Raw genomic sequence first — 9,263 nt, 5'->3', positions numbered from 1 at the left:
AGGGCTAGAGAAACATCAAAGTAAGAGAGACACAGCAGTCGGTTGTCTCCTGCACTCAACCCAGGCCGGGATTGGACCTGTAAACCCAGGTACATACCCTTGACCAGGAATTGAACCTGGACCCGTAGGTCTGTGGGCCAACGCTCAAATCACTAAGCCAGACCGGCCAGGGCTCAAACTTCTTAAAATTAAAACTACAATGTATGAGGTAAAAATTTTCAAGACAAAAACGTCGGACATACTAGACATTACAGAAGAAAGGGGTAGTGAGCTTGGAGACAGAATAGAAATTATTCAAAGACAGAAAAAAAAAAAGACAAAGAAAAAATGACAGGGCATAATTGTTCTGTGTGACAATTTTAAGCAACCTCATATAAATGGAAGTGGAGTCTCCAAAAGAGAAAAGGGAGTGTCAGAAAAATTATTTGAAGACTGACCAAAAACTTTCCAAATCTGATGAAAACTATAAACCCAGAGATCCATAAAGCTCATCAAACCCCAAGCACAACAATCATAAATAAAATTACACTAAGTTACCTCTTAAACATCTTAAAAGCAGTCAGCCCTAGCCGGTTTTGCTCAGTGGATACAGCGTAGGCCAGGGACTGAAGTGTCCCAGGTTCAATTCTGGCCAAGGGCACATGCCCGGGTTGCAGGTTTGATCCCCCCCCCCCGCCCAGTAGGGGGAGTGCAGGAGGCAGCCAATCAATGATTCTCTCTCATCATTGATGTTTCTATCTCTCTATCTCTCTCCCTTCTTCTCTGAAATCAATAAAAATATATATAATTTTTAAAAAGCAGAGAAAAAAGGCACATTATATACAGAAGTATGAGGACAAGGATTACAGTAGACCACTGGTTGGAAACAATTAATGCAAGTCAGAACCCAGTGGAGCACCATGACTAAAGTAGTCCCAAAAAAATGGTCAACTGGAATTCTCTACTCAGCAAAAATACCTTTCAAAAGACAAAATAAACACACTTTGAGACGGAAGCTTAAAGAAGCCATCGTATCAGCAGTGCACTATAACTAATACTAAATTAAGTCCCTCAGAAAAAAGGAAAATAATTGAAATCTGGATTAACACAAAGGAATGAACAACACTTAAAAATAAAAACTATCCAATTTTACTGAAACTTTACTAAAATTTATAGAACTGCCAACTATACCATATAATTTAGGTTACCTAAGTTCTTCAGGTCTAGATTTACCTTACTTAAATCTATTTAAAAGAAAACGGACAGTTTAAAGTAAAAATGATAATGTATTATGCATTTTATAACATGTAGAAGATAATATCAAAAAATAATACAAAGACCTAGAGGGAAGAAAAAGAAGTATACTATTGTAAGGTTTTAAACTATATGTGCAAGATATAATATCATTTGAAGAAAGCTGTGATACGTTAAAGACACATTCCATACACCCTAAGCAACCACTGCAGTGATTCTCAACCTTCCTAAGGCCACAACCCTTTAATACAGTTCCTCATGTTGTGGTGACCCCCAACCATAAAATTATTTTCGTTGCTACTTCATATCGGTAATTTTGCTACCGTTATGAATCGTAATGTAAATATCTGATATGCAGGATTTATTTAGGCGGCTCCTGTGAAAGGGTCGTTCGACCCCCAAAGGGGTCGCGACCCACAGGTTGAGAACCGCTACACTACAGGAAGTAAAACATGGTGAAAAGGCTTTCTGCCCAGCGTGCAATTATGTTTACAAAAAGATCAACACTATTAGATCAAAATGGTGGAATCTATTATCCCTTTTGTCTAAAGTTTCTTACAGTGACAAACATTTTGGAAAGAATAAATCCATAACAGCATTAGAAAACAGAATGATATACCAGTAGCTGACCAGATCAGACATGGAGAAACAACACAAGTCTAACAAAACCGCAGATCAAACTATACAGAAGAAAGGAGAGCAAAGTCAAGATTGCTGCAGAATTAAAAGAAAGCTTCAAAGACAAAAATAAATGAACTCAAGCAGCTCCAAATTCATCAAACATGACATGAGTCAGCAAACTGGGGCCAGAGGTCAGATCTGACCTACTAACATTTTTTTATACAGTCCATAAGTTAAGAATGATTGAAAAAGAAAAAAATATCTGTGACAAGTGAAAATTACAATTGAAATTCATATTTCAATGTCAATAAAGTTTTATTGGAGCACAGCCAAACTTATTTGCTTACTATGGTCTATGGTTCCTTTCATGTAACAAGGGCAGAATTGAGTAGGTGGAACAGAGAACACGTGGCCCACAAACTATAAAATATTTACTATCTAGCCCCTTACAAACAATTTTTGAGAGATGAATTTAAGGTGATCCCAGCTCCTCCACTACACACCAAAGGGAAATTTCTTTGCTGAGTATACAGCAACAACCACATGGTTCTTGTTTACTCCCAAGGTGTCACATGTATAGAAAGCAACTCTACTGAACTCCACAATCGCCAATCACATTTTCAAATATGTCAGGATGCTGACAACACCAGGAGAATGAGATTATATTGGCACAAACTCAATACCATGCCTAGAAAAAGATGCTGGCAAAACCTGCTCCACTAGCCATGGGGCAGTTACATCACAATTGCGAAGAACACATTCACATTCCTTTCTGTAAACTAGTCCAATTTTGCTGACAGTTCAATTCTCTGAAGAAAAAATGATTCTCTCATTTATCTAAAACCTGAAAGCCTTCCTTCTTAACCTCCTCACTAAGCCTCAATTCGGTCATCAGTAAAATAAAAATCATCCTGTTCATCACAAAAAAATCATTAGGGGGATGCAGAGCACTTGAATAGTATCTGACAAACACACAATTAAATACCTGACAAACATTAGCATTATTGCTGACTAAAAACTAAATAAATTTTGGAAGAAAAATCACACTAACATCAAAGAAAAAAAGAAAAATTTAACTGCACCCTAAGCTTAGGAGAACCAGAACAATTCCCTCAATTAACATTCTGATACCAATAAATATTGGTCATCAAAAAGCAGGTACCAGCTCAGCCAGTGTTGCTCAGTGGTTGAGCATCAAACTATGGACCTCCTAGAGGTCACGATTCAATTTACAATCGGATCGGGGCACATGCCTTGGTTGCGGGCTCAATCCCTTGTGTGGAGTGTGCCGGGGGCAGCCGATCAATGATTCTCTCTCATCATTGATATTTCTATCTATCTCCACCTCTGCCTTCCTCTCTGAAATCAATAAAAATATTTTTATTTATATTTTTTAAAATATATTTGTATTGACTTATTGATTGCAGAGAGGAAGAGAGAAGGAGAGAGAGATAGAAACATCAATGATGAGAGTGAATCATTGATAGGCTGCCTCCTGCACACCCCCTACTGGGGATTGAGTCTGAAACCTGGGCATGTGCCCTTGTCTGGAATTGAACCCGGAACCCTTCAGCCCGCAGGCCGATGCTCTATCCACTGAGCCAAACCAGCTAGGGCTAAAAATATATTTTTAACAAAACAAACAAAAAAAGGTGCCAGGCCCTGGCCGGTATGGCTCATTGGTTGGAGCGTCTGCCCACCAACCAAAGGGTCACGGGTTCAATTCTGCCAAAGGCACATACCTGGGCTGCAGGTTCCCCAGCCCGACTGGGGTGGGGGGAATTGATGTGGCTCTCTCACATCGATATTTCTCTTTCTCTCCCCTCTTTCTCCCTAACCTTTCCCTTTTACTTTCTCTAAAATCAATGGAAAAAATATCCTCCAGAGAGGATTTATCCAAAAAAAAAAAAAAAAAAAAAGGCAGGTACCAGATTAGAGGTAACAGTGCCCACATTTGCACAGGGCAGCCCATCATGCATACATACATGCATGCATGCATGCAGATATATCATCAATCAAGACGTCATAGAATAATATTATGTTTGTAAAACAACTAAGTCACTACCCAGGTTCTTTAACATTTCAAACCATGTAATCATGAAACCTGGCAAGAAGGATGTTAATTTAATGAGTGTTAACCTAAAAAGAAAAACCAAGGCAAAGAACTAAACATCTGTTAGAATAATTACAGCAAAATTGAGAGGATTTGGATGTAAGCTATTGAAAAGACTGTGCCCTACAGCAGACTTGAACAAGGCACCAATTCTTGCCCTCCTTTATCCACACCTGCAATGTGACTCGCAGCTACTCCCATCACGAACTGGAGTGGTAGAATCTATTTTGCATCCCTTAAATCTGGTATGGTTTAAGATTTGCTTTGCTGGGCAGAATGAGGCAGGAGTGAAACTGAGAGCTCTGGGCCTCTGGACATCATAGCGCTGCTACTTTTGTTATTCCACTAACATAACAGCCACCACTGCCATGGGAAAGCCTGGCCCCGCCTGCTGGATTATGAGAGGCACACAGCCCAATCGCCCCATCAAGACAGCCAAGCAACAGATAGAACCAAATGGGTTTTAGTCCCGGAATACAAGATTGGATTGACATTTGAGGGGGGAGGAGGGGAATCAATGTAACTCACAGTATTTACAAACTAATAAAACAATATGATCAACTCAATAGATACAAAAAGTTTTTTAGCAGGCTGAAAGAGGTTAATGGGGGAAAAGGAGGACCTATGCAATACTTTCAATAATAAAGATTTTAAATAAATAAGTAAATAATGTTTTTTATAAAATCTAATGTCCATTCCTGAGAAAAACTTGGCAAACCTGAAATAACAGGTAATTTCCTCAGTATGATAATGTGCATCTATAAAAACCCTGCAGTTAACATAGTTAATGGTGAAAAAGTGAATGCTTTCCCCCAATGATCAGAAATAAGCCTCAGACTGACATCTACCCTCACCACTTCTTTTCGAGACTGTACTGAAGGTTCTAGTCAGGGTAATCAGATCAAAAGAAAAGACATAAAAGGTACCCAAATTAGAAAATAAGTAAAACTGACTTCCCCTAGCTAGTGTGGCTCAGTTGGTTGGGCTTAGTCCCAGGGCACATGCCTGAGTTCTGATCTCAATCCCCAGTAGGGAGCATGCAGGAGACAGCTGACTGATATATTGCTCTCACATCCGTTTCTCTCTCTCCCGGCGTACAACTCGTTGTTGCATATTGAGGAGGTTATTTGCTTTTCAGTTCTCTCTCTTTTAAAAAAAAAATATATTTTATTGATTTTTTACAGAGAGGGATAGAGAGTTAGAAACATCGATGAAAGAGAAACATCGATCAGCTGCCTCCTGCACACCCCCTACTGGGAATGTGCCCGCAACCAAGGTACATGCCCTTGACTGGAATCAAACCTGGAACCCTTCAGTCCGCAGGCCGACGCTCTCTCCACTGAGCCAAACCAGTTAGGGCTTTAAAAATCTTTTTAAAAAAATAAATTAGCCCTAGCCAGTTTGCCTCAGTGGATAGAGCGTCAGCCTGCAGACCAAGGGGCCCTGGGTTTGATTGCAAACAAGGGCTCATACCTCGGTTGCAGGGTCCTCCCTGGCACAGGCCCAGGTTGGGGCTCATGCAGGAGGCAACCAATCGATGTGTTTCTCTCACATCGACATTTCTCTCTGTCTTTCCCTCTCTCTTCCACTGTCTCTAAAAATCAATGGAAAAATATCCTCGGGCAAGGATTTTTTAAAATCCTATATAATAAAAGCCTAATGTGCTAAGTGCCCGGTCATCCGTTCAACCAATCAAAGCATAATATGCTAATGATACGCTAAGGCTGCTCAACCGCTCACCATTACGTGCACTGACCACCAGGGGACAGATAGTCGACCAGTCGACCTGTCACTATGATGTGCACTGACCACCAGGGGGCAGACGCTCTGACCAGTAGGTTAGCTTGCTGTTGCGGTCCAGCTGGGACAAGCCCTGGAGCCCTCCCACAGTCCCTCTCTGGCTGGGCAACATCCCACATCCCTCCCTGGCCACAATTGTGCACCAGTGGGGTCCCTCAGCCTGGCCTGTGCCCTCTCACAATCCAGGCTGAGGGAGACACGGAGACACGGAGACACGGAGACACACACACACACACACACACACACACACAATCACGAATTTCGTGCACCAGGCCTCTAGTAATAATAATAAAATAAATAAACTGACTTCATTGGTGAATATCATCATCTACATAGAATACCCACTGGAGCCCTAACCGGTTTGGCTCAGTGGATAGAGCGTCAGCCTGCGGACTCAAGGGTCCCGGGTTCGATTCCGGTCGGGGGCATGTACCTTGGTTGCAGGCACATACCCAGTGGGGAGTGTGCAGGAGGCAGCTGATCGATGTTTCTTTCTCATTGATGTTTCTGACTCTCTATCCCTATCACTTCCTCTCTGTAAAAAATCAATAACATATATTTAAAAAAAAAAATACCCACTGGAATCTAGAAAAAAAATCACTAGAATAAATGAGTTTATTAGTATGGTTGTAGGATACAAGATCAATTAAAAATTGACATGTAGGCCCTAGCCAGGTAGCTCAGTTGGTTAGAGCTTCATCCCAATATGCCAAGTTGGAGGTTTGATGCCATCAGGGCACATACAAGAATCAACCAATGAATGCATAAGTAAGTGGAACAACATATCTCTCCCCACCCCAGCCACAACCTCTCTATAAAATCAATTAAACAATTTTTTAATTTGGTATTTATACTAGTATAAAAATTATCAAAATTTAAAAAACAATACCATCAAAATATTTAAAACTTTAGAGATACAGCTGACAAGAGATGTGCAAGATTCCAACACTGAAACTCGAAGCACCACTGAGGGAGACTACAGCAGTAATGGCGAACCTTTTGAGCTCGGCGTGTCAGCATTTTGAAAAACCCTAACTTAACTCTGGTGCTGTGTCACATATAGAAATTTTTTGATATTTGCAACCATAGTAAAACAAAGATTTATATTTTTGATATTTATTTTATATATTTAAATGCCATTTAACTAAGAAAAATCAACCAAAAAAATGAGTTCGCGTGTCATAGGTTCACCATCACTGGACTACAGTATACCTCAGTCAACAGAAAGACATATCATGTTCGTGACCAGACAATGCGATAAAGTTACCATGTCAATTCTCTCCAACTCTGTCATACTGCCAATGCAATCCCAATCAAAATCCCCACAGGTTTTTTTGTGCAATTTGACATATTGATCCTAAAATTCATATGGAAATGAGAAAGACCTAAAATAAACAAAACAACTTTGAAAAAGAAAAAACAAGCTTGAAGGGCTAACACCACTGGACATCAAGGCTTATTATAAAACTACAGTAAGTAATTGTGCTAGTGCACTATGGCCCAAGGACAGATGAAGAGATCAATGGAACAGAGTGTCCAGAAACAGACCCACCTACAGACAGAGAACTGATCTTTTTTAATATATTTTATTGATTTTTTACAGAGAGGAAGGGAGAGGGTGTCGAGTAACACTCCCTCCACATTCTGCGTGGGGTTCGGTATCTGAAAGTGGAGCCGCACAACAAATGAGAGAAAAAGACACGAGATAATTTTGCAATATTGGGGGACCAGGCGGGCAAGTCCCGAAGGACTTCCACCCATGCTCAGGCTGCTCCAATCTTTTATTGACCTGGAGTAGCCCTTAAGAAAAGGAAGTTTCAATGACACACAGATCAGCAATTTCCAGGAGTAGACAAAAGTATCTGATTAACTCATCAATAGATTTCCAAGTGTAGGCAGAGTAACTGATTAGCTTATCAATAGATTTCCGAGTGTAGGCAGAGTAACTGATTAACAATAATCAACAAGGATCTACATAAGTATCTAAGGAATTAAGGGAACTAAGGTGGGGATGCTTCAACTATTATTACCTAAATTAACTGAGTGGTTCCTAGATTAACTGGGTGGTGCACAGCCCTGACCTTTGCTAGGACTTTCAATGGCTACTAGCTTTTGGGGGGTCTCTGTCTAAACTCAGCTAGTGAAGACAATGAATGGACTCCAGCAAGAGGGATAGAGAGTTAGAAACATCGATGAGAGAGAAACATCCATCAGCTGCTTCCTGCACACCCCCAACTGGGGATGTGCCCGCAACCAAGGTACATGCCCTTGACCAGAATCGAACCTGGGACCCTTCAGTCCACAGGCCGACGCTCTATCCACTGAGCCAAACAGGTTAGGGCAGACAACTGATTTTTGACAGATAAAAAGGCCAGGAGAGAAAAAGACTTCCTTTTATATAAATTCTAGAAAATGCAAAATAACTCTTAGAGTGACAGAAAGCATACTGTGGGGCAAGAAGGGCAGGGTAGCAGGGAGAGATTATAAAGAGATCCTAAAAAATTTGGGGGCGCGATAGATGTATTCATTATCTTAACTGTAGTATATACATATGCCAAAAATTTATCAAAGTGTACACTTCAACAGGTACAGTTTATTGTATGCTAATAATGTAAAGCTGGTTAAAAAGAAAATAGAAGTTACCAGGCATCAAATATCACTCTTGGCCAAGCAAAATAATGGGGGGAGGAGGGAATCATTAAATTATAATTTAGTTCTTATGTCTGGCCAGGGCTGGACAATTATTAAAAGAAAGAAATCGCCCTAGCTGGTTTGGCTCAATGGATAGAGCATCGGCCTGCGGACTGAAGAGTCCAAGGTTCGATTCTAGCCAAGGGCAAATGCCTGGGTTGCGGGCTCAATCCCCAGTAGGGGGTGTGCAGGAGGCAGCCAATCAATGATTCTCTCTCATCAATGATGTTTCTATCTCTCTCGCCCTCTCCCTTACTCTCTAAAAATCAGTAAAAATCTATTTTTTTAGGAAGGAAGGAAGGAAGGAAGGAAGGAAGGAAGGAAGGAAGGAAGGAAGGAAGGAAGGAATAAATCATGTCAAGCTCACACAATAAATCCAGCAGTGAATAAGCAGACTTATTGACATTCGAAGCAAATGAGAAGCCAGGTGGGTCAAGACAGCCATAGATGATGGATGCAGTATAACTACAATGACCAGGAGTCACATACATGCCACATCCCTATCCATTCCATTTTAAAGGCTGTAATGTGCAGTGACACTATTTTATTAAGTATCCACCATGAGCATGCCAAGCCCTGTGTTTGGTGCTTATAGATACAAGCTTCATTTATTGGAAAGACAACTAAGTAAAAGATGACTATAACACAGAACAATAAATTACTACCAGAGAGGCAAGACAGACTATGAGAATCTAGTCAACTGAAGGCAGAAACCACATGCAACAAAAAAGCTAAGTCATGAGATTAAGAAGGTTCACTGGGCCCTAGCTGGTTTGGCTCAGTGGATAGAGCGTCGGCCTGCAGA

The 9,263-nt window shown here is 40.7% G+C and overlaps 1 protein-coding gene across 1 annotated transcript in view; it reads right to left on the bottom strand.

Annotated features, from left to right (window-relative positions):
* Positions 1-7,124, bottom strand: part of ANKRD11 (ankyrin repeat domain 11) — a 211,311-nt gene extending 204,187 nt beyond the window's left edge. The window contains exon 1 of the mRNA XM_014536642.1: positions 7,035-7,124. The gene's annotated coding sequence lies outside the window, so the exon portion shown is untranslated. The remainder of the gene's footprint in view (positions 1-7,034) is intronic.
* Positions 7,125-9,263: the final 2,139 nt, after the last annotated feature.

This window comes from Myotis brandtii, unplaced genomic scaffold, assembly GCF_000412655.1.
Source record: "Myotis brandtii unplaced genomic scaffold, ASM41265v1 scaffold165, whole genome shotgun sequence".
In the NCBI taxonomy this organism is placed as follows: Eukaryota; Metazoa; Chordata; class Mammalia; order Chiroptera; family Vespertilionidae; genus Myotis; species Myotis brandtii.
Note: the sequence above shows the minus strand (reverse complement) of the source record. Positions and strands in the feature narration are given on the sequence as shown.